This window comes from Bos mutus, chromosome 3, assembly GCF_027580195.1.
Source record: "Bos mutus isolate GX-2022 chromosome 3, NWIPB_WYAK_1.1, whole genome shotgun sequence".
NCBI classification, from domain to species: Eukaryota; Metazoa; Chordata; class Mammalia; order Artiodactyla; family Bovidae; genus Bos; species Bos mutus.
The window spans coordinates 80768150-80783541 of record NC_091619.1 but is presented as its reverse complement, the minus strand read 5'-3'; the positions used below and the strand labels follow the sequence as shown (position 1 = coordinate 80783541).

Genomic DNA, 15392 nt, shown 5'->3' with positions numbered 1-15392 from the left:
ACTGGATCCTGGTTTGACCAAGATATTTCTAAGGATAATGAGAAATTTGAACATGGACAAGGTATTACATAATTCAGAATTAGTGTCTTTTTAATGTGGGAACAGTATTATAATAATGGAAGAAAATGTCCTGATATTTTAGAAAGGCAAATGAGGTCTATAATTTACCTTAAGGGCTTAAAACTCTTCAGTTATTACTGCTCTGCCTTAACAGAGAAAACTAGAAAACTAAATATGGAATACAGGTATGGCAAATACTCTTCAACAAGTGTATCACATCCTCTGTACATTCCTGACTGGTTAATCTGCCTCTTTTACTCAGGTCAGACACTCATCCTCTGTGCTTTCAAAGCACTGTGTTTATCCTCATTCATTCAAAGTAACGGAGTTTCCAGGAGGCTCGTTCAGATAGGTGGCGGACTAGTCAGACTGTTTTCCATGGTGGAATGAGAACCTGGCCTTGCAGACAGAGTTTGATTTCAGCAATGGGAAAACCCAATGTTTGTAAACATTATCTTTGAAAGAAGCACATAAATTGCAATGTAGGTTTTTCTAAAATGGTAGTAATGCAACCCACAAACGTAAAAGTATGGTGGGGGAAAAAATAGTCTAGTGAAATATGAAAGATTTGGCTTCTCAGACCTGGCACACTCACTTTTCAGAGGTACCTTTGCAACCTCCTTGAAGAATGACTGAAGCCAAGGAAACTTTAATTCTGACAGGAGTATGTCTCTTTTTCTGTATAAATGTCTCAAAAGAGGTTAATTTCTGCCATTAAAGAAAATGTGTACTGTTTTTAACTGTCTGGCAGCACTTTCCTATCAAAAGCTACCTCATTGTGATAACTGAGCAGATAAATAGTATGTATCAAACTGTTCTGAAATCTACTTACCTGTCTCCTTACAAGGAACTAAGCAATTAGTTTTACCTAGCTTAGCACCCTCTAGGAGAGTGCCTAGAACACTCTGGTTGCTTAATAAAGTTTAAAAAGCTGAAGTGAAAAATATGAGACTATAGAGAAATTCGGAAAATTCAACAGTGGCCACAGAACTGGAAAACGTCACTTTTCATTCCGATCCCAAAGAAAGGCAATGCCAAAGAATGTTCAAACTACTGCAGAATTGCACTCATCTCACACGAGAGCAAAGTAATGCTCAAAATTCTTCAAGCCAGGCTTCAGCAATACGTGAACTGTGAACTTCCAGATGTCTAAGCCGTATTTAGAAAAGCAGAGGAACCAGAGATCAAATTGCCAACATCCGCTAGATCATCAAAAAAGGCAAGAGAGTTCCAAACAAACCTACTTCTGCTTTATTGACTACACCAAAGCCTTTGACTGTGTAGATCACAACAAACTGTGAAAAATTCTTCAAGAGATGGGAATACCAGACCACCTTACCTGCCTCCTGAGAAGTCTATACCCAGGTCAAGAAACAACAGTTAGAACTGGACATGGAACAATGCTCTGGTTCCAAATTGGGAAAGGATTATGTCAAGGCTGTATTTTGTCATCCTACTTATTTAACTTACATGCAGAATACATCATGCAAAATGCCGGGCTGGATGAAGCACAAGAAGGAATCAAGACTGTCAGGAAAAATATCAATAACCTCAGATATGCAGATGACACCACCCTTATGGCAGAAAGTGAAGAGGAACTAAAGAGCCTCTTGATGAAAGTGAAAGAGGAGGGTTAAAAATCTGGCTTAAAACTCAACATTCAAAAAACTAAGATCATGGCATCCAGTTCTAGCACTTCATGGCAAATAGATAGGGAAACAATGGAAACAGTGAAAGACTTTATTTTCTTGGGCTCCAAAATCACTGCAGATGGTGACTGCAGCCATGAAATTAAAAGACACTTGCTCCTTGGAAGAATAGCTATGACCAACCTAGACAGCATTTAAAAAGCAGAGACATCACTTTGCCAACAAATGTCTATCTAGTCAAGGCTATGGTTTTTCCAGTAGTCATGTATGAATATGAGAGTTGAACCATAAAGAAAGCTAAGCAACAAAGCTTTTGAACTGTGGTGTTGGAGAAGACTTTTGAGAGTCCCTTGGACAGCAAGAAAATCAAACCAGTCCATCCTAAAGGAAATCAGTCCTGAATATTCACTGGAAGGACTGATGCTGAAACTGAAGCTCCAATACTTTCACCACTTGATGTGAAGAACTGACTCATTTGAAAAGACCCTGATGCTGGGAAAGATTGAAGACAGGAGGAGAAGGGGACGACAGAGGATGAAATGGCTGGATGGCATCACCGGCTTGATGGACGCGAGTTTGAGCAAGCTCTGGGAGGTGGTGATGGACAGGGAAGCCTGGTGTGCTGCAGTCCAGGGGGTCACAAAGAGACAGACACGACTGAGCGATTGAACTGAGCGAAAAATTCATAATTCCTCTTCCCAGTAGTTCAATAAGAATGCTAGAATGGAACAACTGATATGAACTTCTTGAGAGCAGGAATTACATCTTATTAATCTTTACATCTTCAGTGTCTAAGATAATGAGACAATGGCAGGGGGAGAAAGTAGAATGGAGAGACAAGTATAAGAGTGGAGAGAAAGAAAGGAGGTAAGAGAAAAGGATGAACTTAGAGACTACCCAGTATATGAACTTTCCAAATGCTTATCGAAGTAAACTAACCTATAAGTATTGTTGGTTTCTAATTGATTTAAAGGAGACAAGAAGTATATCTTTTTATCTATTACTGCCAAATAATCAGGTAAGTGCTTGCTGGGGAGGAAGAAAGTCTGAATCAACAGAGGTGTTCTAAATGTATGTAACTTTTTCTTTAAGAGCCTAGTAACATCATTATGATTCCATTTGTTAAGTGGTAAGTTTAAAAACTACTACTGAATCATAATGCTCTCCTATTCTATGTGAATCTCTTCTTTTTAACAATGTGTTAATAAGACAACATGTTTACTTATCTCAAAGTAGTCTCTAATATGTCTTTAGCAAATCTGCAAAGGGCTGGTTCCAGAACTACACTTAAAACTCTTTACCATTACATAAATACAGTTACTATGAGAAGTAGGGAAAATAAGATTTCCCACTATGGAGAAAAGGCAAAACAAATTGATAAAAGAAGATATCTTTTTTTAAAAAAGGAAAATTCACATGGTACTGGGGCATCCCAGGTGGTACTAGTGGTAAAGAACCCACCTGCCACGGCAAGAGACTTAAGAGATGAGATGTAAGAGATGCAGGTTGGATCCCTGGCTGGAGAAGATCCCCTGGAGGAGAAGCCTGGCAGTGCATGGGGGTCGGAGAGTCTGGACACAACTGGAGTGACACAGCATGCACACACATACATGGTATTAAAAACTCAAGCTTGCACTTCCCCTGGTGGTCTAGTGGTTAAGACTTCGTGCTCCCAATACAAGGAGCATGGGTTTGATCTTCCCTGGTCCAGGAAGATCCCACATGCCATGTGGTGCGGCCAAAAATAATTAAATAAATCTCAAACTTTACAAAGAAGTAAAAACAAAAGGTCTATTTCTCTACCCTTTCCAATCCCCAATCCCATTCCCCACTTAATGTTTTCTTAGGGATCCTTCAAGAAAAAGATGTGTGTATATAAGAAATTCTTACTTTTTAATACATATAACATCATACATAACCTTTTCTTGGTATCTTACATTATACACTTAATATATCTTGAGAATCTTTCCATATCAGCACATAAAATTAATAATAATATTCTATCAATGTTTACCAAGCACTTACAATGTGCCAGATGTTGTTTACAGTGTTAAATTTCTTATACCTCATTTAACCTTCAGAAAAACTCTATGAAGTGGGCACTATAAGAGGACACTGAAATTTCAAGAAGTTCAGGTCATATTAATCAATAAGGAATAGCCCTAAGATCTGAACTTAGAGCACTTACTCTTAACCACTGTTCTCCTCTTATCTAACATTGACTCCATGAAATGGATAAGCTGCAACATATTTAACCACTCTCTACTGGTAGACATTTAAGCTATTTCTGGTCTGCAAAGTTCATCATTAGAATGTAAGCTTCATTGAGAGATTTTGGTCTAAATCAAGAATTACAGGCGATTTTTACTTTCTCTTTTGGGCCTTTTGTATTTCCAAATTTCCTGCAGTACTACATACTAATCTACAGCAAGAAAAAATAGACATTTTTAGATAAATTTCAAAAATAGAGCAACCTTCCCAAGCTTATAGGGTAGATGCTGGGTTTGAATTCAGATCCATAAAACTCTGAAGGCCTCTTTCCATGGAAGAGTTTCCAAAGGTAAATAATTCTAATTATAGTTCATACTGGGCTTCTCTGGTGGCTCAGTGGTAAAGAATCCACCTGCCAATGCAGGAGACATAAGTTCTATGCCGGGGTCAAGAAGATCCCTTGGAGAAGAAAATGGCAGCCCACTCCAGTGTTCTTGCCTGGGACAGTCCCATGGACAGAGGAGCCTGGCAGGCTACAATCCTTGGGGTCACAAAAGAGTCAGACACAACTTAGAGACTGAATGACAACAAATATTTCATATTAATGATTTCTCTATTCTCCAAAATCTAGCCTATGAGGTCAGTTAAAGATACCCAGCGAAAATGTCTGATACACATTAACATATTAATAGGAACACTATAATAATTACTACCACTGGTACGATCTGTTTCCTATCTTTCATGAATGGTTAAATAAAACTCCCACCTGAGGCGCTGTCATTCCTAAGTTATCCTGCATTAAATTCTTTATGAATCTAGGTCCAGAGAGGACCAGTAACAACTAAAAGTCCAAGAAAACAAAAACACATACAGGTTGATTTGTGAAACCAAAGAATAGAAATAATCCTTCTCTATAATACACTTCACATTTAAGTCAGAGTTCCTTTAGGGGCAGAATGGAAAAAAAAAAAAAAAGGATGTCAGATGACTCATGTATCCCATCTGACACTATCTGGGGATAATATTTAAGTTAAAGATTCAGAAAGCACTGTATTAAAAAGACTTGGAGGTCTCCATCATTCTGATCTACAGCATTTCACTATTATCTCAATTTCCTCACCTAAAACATGGTGGTAACAATGCTCCCTACTTCATGGAACATATTAAACATAGAAAAAAATTTAAAGTCTTAGTGTTTGTAAAAATTATCACTGAACTTAAATTGGCAACTAAAAAGAAAACTGAAGGGGGAAAATCCGTACTGTAAAAAGTCAATCCTCCCAAAAGGAGATAAATATACCTTAATTCCACTAGTTCAGGAAAATAAAGCCAGAATCTCCTTACCCATAAATTCTAACACTGTATACCAAGATAAGATAACATACAAATTATATTCTGGTGTAAACTGTATACAATTAGTTGCTAAACTCTGTTCATCTTAAAGACTTCTCAAATCTTTGTCCCCTGCTTCAGTTTCCTACACTACCTGCCTCAGTTCAGTTCAGTTCAGTCGTTTAGTCGTGTCCAACTCTTTACACCCCCGTGGAATACAACACGCCAGGCCTCCCTGTCCATCACCAACTCCTGGAGTTTACTCAAGCTCATGTCCATCGAGTCGGTGTTGCCATCCAACCATCTCATCCTCTGTCATCCCCTTCTCCTCCTGTCTTCAATCTTTCCCAGCATCAGGCTCTTTTATAATGAGTCAGTTCTTCACATCAAGTGGCCAAAGTACTGGAGCTTCAGCTTCAGCATCAGTCCTTCCAATGAACAGTCAATGTTGATTTCCTTTAGGATTGACTGGTTGGATCTCCTTGCTATGCAAGGGACTCTCAAGAGTCTTCTCCAACACCACAGTTCAAAAGCATCAATTCTTCGGTGCTCAGCTTTCTTTACAGTCCAAATCTCACATCCATACATGAATACTGGAAAAACCACAGCTTTGACTAGATGGACCTTTGTTGGCAAAGTAATGCCTCTGCTTTTTAATATGCTGGCTAGGTTGGTCATAGCTTTTCTTCTAAGGAGCAAGCATCTTTTAACTTCATGGCTGCAGTCACCATGTGCAGTGACTTTAGAGGCCAAAAAAATAAAGCCTCTCACTGTTTCCACTGTTTCTCCATCTATTTGCCATGCAGTGATGGGACCAGATACCTTGATCTTAGCTTTCTGAATGTTGAGTTTTAAGCCAACTTTTTCACTCTCCTCTTTCACTTTCATCAAAAGGCTCTTTAGTTCTTCTTCACTTTCTGCCATAAGGGTGGTGTTCCTCTGCATATCTGAAGTTATTGATATTTCTCCCGTGAATCCTGATTCCAGCTTGTGCTTCATCCAGCATGGCATTTCACATGATGTATTCTGCATGTAAGTAAAATAAGCAGGGTGACAATATACAGCCTTGACATACTCCTTTTCCTATTTGGAACCAGTCTGTTGTTCCATGTCCAGTTCTAACTGTTGCTTCTTCACCTGCATACAGATTTCTCAGGATGAGGTCAGGTGGTCTGGTATTCCCATCTCTTTCAGAATTTTCCGCAGTTTGTTGTGATCCACACAGTCAAAGGCTTTGCTGGAGTCAATAAAGCAAAGTAGATGTTTTTCTAAAACTCTATTGCTTTTTCGATGATCCAACGAATGCTGGCAATTTGATCTCTGGTTCCTCTGCCTTTTCTAAATCCAGCTTGGACATCTGGAAGTTCACAGTTCACGTACTGCTGAAGCCTGGCTTGGAGAATTTTGAGCATTACTTTGCTAGCATGTGGGATGAGTGCAATTCTGCAGTAGTTTGAGCATTCTTTGTCATTGCCTTTCTTTGGGATTGGAATGAAAACTGACCTTTTCCTGCCCTGTGGCCACTGCTGAGTTTTCCAAATTTGCTGACATACTGACAGCAACACTTTCACAGAGTCATCTTTCAGGATTTGAAAGAGCTCAAATAGAATTCTATCACCTCTAGTAGCTTTGTTTGTAGTGATGCCTCCTAAGGCCCACTTGACTTCACACTCCAGGATGTCTGACTCTAGGAGAGTGACCACACCATCATGGTTATCTGGGTCATGAACATTATCTATAACATTATCTGTTACATAACATTATCTGTAGGTAGGTAATAGTTAAATGTTTAACTTAAACTTTTATAGTTAACTTAAATAGTTAAACTTAATAGTGACAGCTTTCCTCCTAAGACTGGAATGAAAGCAAGGATGTGCATTCTCACCATTTCTATTCAACACTATACCGAAGGATCCAGGCAGTGTAATTCAGGAAAGGAGAAAAGGAGGAAGGAAGGAAAGAAGGAAGAAAGGGAGAAGGGAAGGGAAAGAGGGAGAGAGAGAAGGAGGGAAGGAAAGGGAAGAAATTAAAGGCATTAAGATTGGAAAGGAAGAAATAAACTCTTTACTCACAGACAATACATCCTATAAGCAGAAAAGTTTAAGGAATCCACCAAACATTTCAAGAATTAATAAATGAGTCCAACTGGATGCTTGGGGCTAGTGCACTGGGACGACCCAGAGGGATGGTATGGGGAGGGAGGAGGGAGGGTTCAGGATGGGGAATACATGTATACCTGTGGAGGATTCATTTTGATATATGGCAAAACTAATACAATTATGTAAAGTTTAAAAATAAAATAAAATTTTAAATAAATAAATAAATGAGTCCAGCAAGGTCAGAAGATACAAATTTAACATTCAAAATTCAATTGCATTTCTACATACTAGCAACAAACTCACCAAGAATAATTCTTTAATTCCATTCATGGTAACATCAAAAACAATAAAATACTTAAAAATAGATTTAACAAAAGTGTAAGACTTACACACTGAAAAATTTTACTAAGAGAAATCAATAAAGCTCTAAATAAATGAAGACACAGCCTGTTTTCATGGATCTGAAGACTTAATATTGCTGATGCCAACTCTCTCCAAGATAATCTACAGATTCGATGTAATCCTTATCAAAATCCTAAAAGAATAGTTGCAGAATTGCCAAAATTCATGTTGATACTGATTCTAAAATGCTTGCAGAAATGTAGAAAACAATTTTTAAAAAGAAAAAAAAAGTTGAAAGACTTACACTTCCGGCTATCAAATTTTACTGTAAAATAACAGTAATCAGAACAGTTTGATATTGCAAGGACAGATATACAGATCCATGATTTCTGACAAAGTATGAAGTCAATTCATACCTTGAGAAGATGGTCTTTCCAACAAAGACTACTGCAACAACTGGACATTCACATGCAAAAGATGAATTTAGACCCTCATCTCACACTATGCACAAAAATTAATGCAAAATGGATCATAAACCAAAAGTAAAAGCTAAAACTTCTAGAAGAAAACAGAGAAGGAAACCCTAAGCATGAATTATGCAGTCTTAGATAACAACACCAACATCATAATCCACAAAAAGAAAATTACTGAATTAAACTTCATCAAAATTTAAAGTCTTTGTGCTTCAAAATTCACCACTAAGAAAATGAAAAAACAAACCAGACAGGAGAAAATATTTGCAAATCATATATCTAATAAAGGGCCTGTATCTAAAATGTATAAAGAACTCTTACAACTCAAAAACAAGATAAATAATCCCTTCAAAATTGAGCAAAAGATTTTAATAGATATTTCACCAATAAGATATGTAAATGGTTAATAAGCACAGGAAAAATATCACTAATCATTAAGGAAATGCAAATCAAAACCACAATGTCAGTACCAGTACATGACAAGCTTTGAAAAGCTATACTAAGTGAAAGAAGCCAGACACAAAAGGCCATGTATTATATGATTCCACTTCTGTGATACTTTCAGAAAAGGCAAATTTAGAGAGAAAGTGACAGACTTAGAAGTATATTAGGGGTTGCCGCAGCTTGGGGTGGGACTAGGGAGTGACTGTAAACTGGCACGAGGGATCCTAGGTGGGCATGAAAAAGGTCTAAAACAGGATCCTGAGTGATGGTTTCACAACTTTGTAAATTTACTAAAAATCACTGAATGATACACTTAAAATGAACTAAGTATACGGTATGTAAAGCATAGCTCAATAAAGTTGTCCTGTTTTGTTTAAAGAAAAAAAAAAAAGAGGACTTCCCTGGTGGTTCAGTGGTTAAGAATCTGCCTGCCAATGCAGGGGACACAGATTTGATCCAGGAGGATTCCACATGCCATGGAACAGCTAAGCCTGTGCGCCAGGACCACTGTGCCTGCGCCTGCGCTCCAGAATCTGTACTCCACCACCACAAGAGAAGCTACCGCAGTGAGAAGCCCGTGAACCACAACTATAGAGTGGGCCCCACTCACTGCAACTAGAGAAAGCCCATGTGCAGCAACGAAGACCCAGTGCAGCCAAAAATAAATTAGTAAAATATAAAAATAATAACTATAAAAATTAAAATAAATGTAAAAAAAATGTTTTTAAGAGTTTGGATATGATTGGAACTACTCTGTGTAGATAAGAGGAAGAAACTGCTTACAGTGAGAAAAAGAATGTTGATGATGGGAAAAAGAGAAGAGTTGGGATGAAGTCACTAAGAAAGCTTTGGACCCTGAGGCCCCTTACCACCATCTCTGTATCTTTAGCAAAGTTTCTGAAAATCAATAATAGGCTGATATGCGCAGAGGAGTGCAGTTTTCTGGTGTCACAGGACAAATATGGAACACCTAAGGATGAGGCAGGAGTGCAGGTACAGAAAGAAGCATGGGAAAGCCAGAAAACAAGAACCAAGCAGACCTCCTTGGGAGGTGCAAGCTGCCATTAAGTGAAAGTCACTCAGTCGTGTCTGACTCTTTGCGACCCCATGGACTAATCCATGGAATTCTCCAAGCCAGAATACTGAAGTGGGTAGCTGTTCCCTTCTCCAGAGGATCTTCCCAACCCAGGGATCAAACCCAGGTCTTCAGCATTGCAGGCAGATTCTCTACCAGCTGAGCCACCAGGAAAGCCCAGAGTTGGCATTAAGGTGAGAGCTAAACTTAAAGTTAAGAGACGGGATCCACAGCTGGCATCAGGTTACCCTGGTTTTCTTTTTGTACTTCACCAGTTACATTTAAATTTTAGCAGGTAGTCGAGCTGACTATACAGCTATATATTTAAATGATTATAGTGATGCTGCTGCTGCTAAGTCGCTTCACTCGTGTCCGACTCTGTGCAACCCCATAGACAGCAGCCCACTAGGCTCCCTCGTCCCTGGGATTCTCCAGGCAAGAGCACTGGAGTGGGTTGCCATTTCCTTCTCCAATGCATGAAAGTGAAAAGTGAAAGTGAAGTCGCTCAGTCGTGTCCGACTCTTAGCAACCACATGGACTGCAGCCCACCAGGCTCCTCCATCCATGGGATTTTCCAGGCCAGAGTACTGGAGTGGGGTGCCATTGCCAACTTCAAATGACTAATTTCAAAGAATATCAGTTGTTTTGGGGACCAGCTCTCTGATCCTCCTTCTTTTGGTTATAAACTCCTTTTTGATAAGGAACTCATTCTTTGAGGTTGAGTGTTGCTGACACCATCATATCTCTCCCCCAAGCCACAGAGGACATACTACCCAGGGACTGGTCAGAGTCCCCTGCATCCCTAAATTAATAATTGGTTCAAGGAAGGATTATAGTAATGTGATCCAAGCCAGACCAATAACTGAGTTCCTAAACCTTTTCTGCCACAACTAAACTTGCAGGATTCTAGCCTGGGACTGTCAATTCCCACTGTAACCCTTTTATTACAACTCTGTGGAAAATCTAGCCAAGACAAGAAGATAAGAAGCTTATATTAACATCACTGGACTGAATTAACCACTGGACCGAATGTACTCAGTTACATTAGTCAGCAACTTTTTGTATGTGCAAATTGATTTGAGGTTCTGTCACTTGAAACCAAGAAGTCTCTTCTATAAAAGGCCACTGAAAAAGTAGGGGGACATCTCGAGTGGTTGACAAAGGGGTCCAAAAGATGCAACCCAGAAAGGAAAGGGAAGTAACTCTGAGTTAGGAAGACTCAGGAGAAAAGCAGGTAGATAAATTTCCTCTTCTTTCAGAATCCCATCTGCAGATCTGAGGAACTGTTCTGCTGTCCAATGATAACCTGTATGGCCTAGCAAGCACACGTGCCGAACAATCTCTTCCTAGCTCTTTGTGAAGCAGTGGCCAACGAGATAAGGTATTACCTTACATTGTTTCCCATCTATCTCTGCTTCACTTCCCTTTTCTCTTGTAATGCTCTAGGATTATGCCTCCCAGAAAAAGTCTTAACTCTTTATCTTTGTCTCAGTATCTGTTTTCTAGGGAACACAAACCAAAAGATCTACAAAAACCTACAGTAACCATAAGGCTTAATACCAAGTGAAAACACTTTGAGATCATAAACAAACTGAGGATGTTGTTGTTCAGTCGCTAAGTTGTGTCCAACTCTTTGCAACCCCATAGACTGCAGCATATCAGGTTCCCCTGTTCTTCACCATCTCCCAGAGTTTGTTCAGATTCATTCCATTGAGTTGGTGATGTTATCTAACCATCTTATCCTCTGCTGCCTCCTTTTCCTATTGCCTTCAACATCAGGGTCTTTTCCAATGAGTCAGCTCTTAGCATCAGGTGGACAAAGTATTGGAGCTTCAGCTTCAGCATCAGTCCTTCCAATGAATATTCAGGACTGATTCCTTTACAATTGACTAGTTTGATCTCCTTGAAGTACAGGGGACTCTCAAGAGTCTTCTCTAGCACCACAATTCAAAAGCATCAGTTCTTCAGTGCTCAGCTTTCTTTATGGTCCAACTCTCACATCTGTATGTGACAACTGGAAAAACCATAGCTTTGACTATATGGATCTTTGTCGGCAAAATGATGACACTCAGTACTAACACAAGGTTGAATAGAAATGATATTAAAAATCTATACAGTAATGCAAGGTAATAATCTGCAGATCAACACAAAAAAATAAACCAGCTACAAGTTTCAAAAAGATACAACAAAATCCTTGATTTTCATATGATACAGCTATGTACATAGAATAAACAAGGCCACAGGGCAATAAGTAGGTTGACTGCAGCCTAATCTTCCCGTTCAGCTTTAGTCCGTCCTGTAACAGAGGTTTATCAAGTACAAAGTTGGAATATTAAGCCTCCTGAAAAAGACTGACCCTGTGTTTTCCTGAGATAATATAACAGTTCTGGTTGAATCAGTCCCACGATGCTGTTGTATAACAGCCTGAGGACCATCCAGAGTTGAAGAGCCTGTGCCCATTTTAAAGAATCAAGGATTATTATTAAATTTCGATTAAAAAATTTTTTTCCTGGGTAAAGAGTATAATTATTTTAATCAATTAATTATTATTTTATTATTTTCTTCAAGATATGCTTTCATTTTTTTACTTGTAAAGAAAAAGTATAAATAAGAAGCAAAACAAAAGATATAGACTAAAAGTAAAAAACTGGGGCAGACATTATCAGTGTAAAATAGCAACCAATGTCTATAACTAAGTAAAACTACAAATTGTCAGTACATTTTGCCCCTTAAAACCAATTCTTTGTGCAAAATTAATTTGATATAACAAATCTGGAGGGCAAGGCTACCCGTCACTGTACCTAGGTCTATATTTTTTCTTTTTTTTAAATTTTAATTGGAGGCTAATTACTTTACAGTATTGTGGTGGTTTCTGCCCTACATTCACATGAATCAGCCATGGGTGGACATGTGTTCCCTGTCCCCTCCCTCCCCATCCCATCCCTCAGGATCATCCCAGTGCACCAGCCCTGAGCACCCTGTCTCATAAAAGAAAAATAAAATAAAAAGGAATACACATTTTTAGATTTAACAAGAGTTTAGCAAGATATATTATTATTTATTAGTCACTAAGTCATGTCTGACTCTTTTGTGACCCCATGGACTATAGCCCCCCAGGCTCCTCTGTCCATGGGATTTTCTAGGCAAGAATATTGGAGTGGGTTGCCATTTCTTTCTCCAGGGTATCTTCTCTACCCAGGGATTGAACCCATGTCTGTCTTCTGCACTGGTAGGCAGATTCTTTACCACTGAGTCACCTGGGAAGCCCAGCAAGATGTATCACTGATATATACCTAAAAATAAATCTAACAAAAGATATGCAAAACCTTGTAGAGAAAACTATAAAATTTCATTGTGTGATGAAAAGTGAAAGTCAAGTCACTCAGTCGTGTCCAACTCTTTGCAACCCCATGGACGGTAGCCTACCAGGCTCCGCAGTCCATGGGATTTTCCAGGCAAGAATACTGGAGTGGGCTGCCATTTCCTTCTCCAGGGGATCTTCCCAACCCAGGGATAGAACCCTGGTCTCCTGCATTGCAGGCAGACACTTTACCATCTGAGTCACTAGGGAAGCCCTCATCGTGTGATATAAAGACCTAAATAAATGGAGACATACACCACAATCATGAATTGGAAACTCAATAATATAAGAATATCATTTCTCCCCCAAATTGATGCATAGATTCAAAGCAATCCCAATCAAATTCTAAAAGGACTGGGCAGTTTCTCATTTGGGGGGGGGTGTTTTATTTTGTTTTTTGGAGGACCTGAGGACCATTCAGAGTTGAAAAGCCTGTGCCCATTTCAAAGAATCAAGGATTATTATTAAATTTTGGTAAAAAATTTTTAAAAAAGAAAATACAAAGTGGGTTGCCATTTTGTAGATGGTTTACAGTATAGTTGCTTTACAATGTATCTTAATTTCTGTTGTATAGCAAAGTGAATCAGCCACATATACACATATAACCCTTCTTCCCTGGATTTCCTTCCCATTTAGGTCACCAAACTTTTGGGAGCTTTTGTTTGTTTTTGGTAGATTCTAAAATATGCACAGAAATTCAAAAAGCTAAGATCAGCTAGGACACTTTTTTTTTAAGGTGGAAAGAGTTATCCTACCAAATTCCAAAGCTTATTATAATGAAAACTGTTTATAATTAATGAAAAGATGTATAACCAGATCAATGGAACAAAACAGAACCCATAAAAAAGACCCACAAATAAGGACACAAACATATTTATAGAGATGGCAGGACAGATCAATAGCGAAAGGAGAATCCATTCTGAAAAAAATAAAATTTCACTCCATACACATATCAAGTCCAGGTGGAATATAAACCTAAATACAAAGGCGGTAATTACAAAGTTTATGATAAATATATGATATACAAATGACCTCAGGGTAATAAAATATTTCTTAAATAAGACCCCAAAAGTACTATAATTTTTTTTTAGAAAACTGCTATACTGCATTAAGCTTAGTTTTCAAAAGATTCCAGAAAAAGGATTAAAAACAAACCATAGTGTATGAAGATATTTGCACAATATAAAATCAATAAATAACTAATCTACAGAATATATGTAAGGTACTCACAAAAATCAATAAGAAAAAGAATCCAAAGGGAAGAAACAAAGAAAGAAAATGGCAAACTATTTAATTAGGTAATTTACAAAAGAGTAGATTCAAATGGTCAATAAACATACAAAAACAGGGCTCAATCTCATTAGTAATCAAATAAATATGCGTTAAAACTTTTATAATAAGATAGCACCATGCATCCATCAGACTAGCAAAAATGAGAAAGTTAGCAAAACCAAGTGATGGTAACTATGTAAAGCAACACTGTGGGAGTGTAAATCTGTACATCTATCTTAGAAAAGTTTGGCACTGCCTAACAAATTTGACAATAAATAAAATTGCTACAACAAGCAATCAAGACCCAGCAACTCCACACCTGAGTATACCCTAGAAAAACTCATGAACACATGTACCAGAGTATATGTGTAGGAATGCTCATAGCAGCATTGTTTCTAATAGTCAAAAATTGGAAACAGTCCTTTTTGTCCCTTTCCGGCCTTCAAGATATCGAAGCGAGGACATAGTGGTCCTCTGGTGCGAAATACCGGATTTCCTTGGGTCTTCCGGTTGGAGCCGTGATCAACTGTGCTGACAACACAGGAGCCAAAAATCTGTATATCATCTCTGTGAAGGGGATCAAGGTTCAATTGAATAGACTTTCTGCTGCTGGTGTGGGTGACATGGTGATGGCCACAGTCAAAAAAGGCAAACCAGAGCTCAGAAAGAAGGAACATCTAACAGTGGTAATTCGACAACGAAAGTCATACCGGAGAAAAGATGGTGTGTTTCTTTATTTTGAAGATAATGCAGGGGTCACAGTAAACAATAAAGGCGAGATGAAAGGTTCTGCCATCACAGGACCAATTGCAAAGGAATGTGCAGACTTGTGGCCCGGGATTGCATCCAATGCCAGCAGCACTGCATGATTCTTTGGTGTATTTGTAAAAAAATAAAAATTATTTGCTCCCCCAAAAGAAAAATTGGAAACAATCCAAATGTCCATCTATTGTAGAATGGAAAATTGTGGTTATGTTTATACAATGAAAAATATTAAGCAATGAAAATGAATGAACTTCAACTGCTTGTAACATCATGGCTGAATCTCACAGTTACAATTTTGAGCAAAAGAAG

The 15392-nt window shown here is 38.4% G+C and overlaps 1 protein-coding gene and 1 pseudogene across 7 annotated transcripts in view; one reads left to right on the top strand and one right to left on the bottom strand.

The window, feature by feature from the left end:
• Positions 1 to 15392, bottom strand: part of DOCK7 (dedicator of cytokinesis 7) — a 191867-nt gene that overhangs the window by 169477 nt on the left and 6998 nt on the right. The gene's annotated exons all lie outside the window — the stretch shown is intronic.
• On the top strand, positions 9087 to 15187 carry LOC102277607 (large ribosomal subunit protein uL14 pseudogene; annotated as a pseudogene).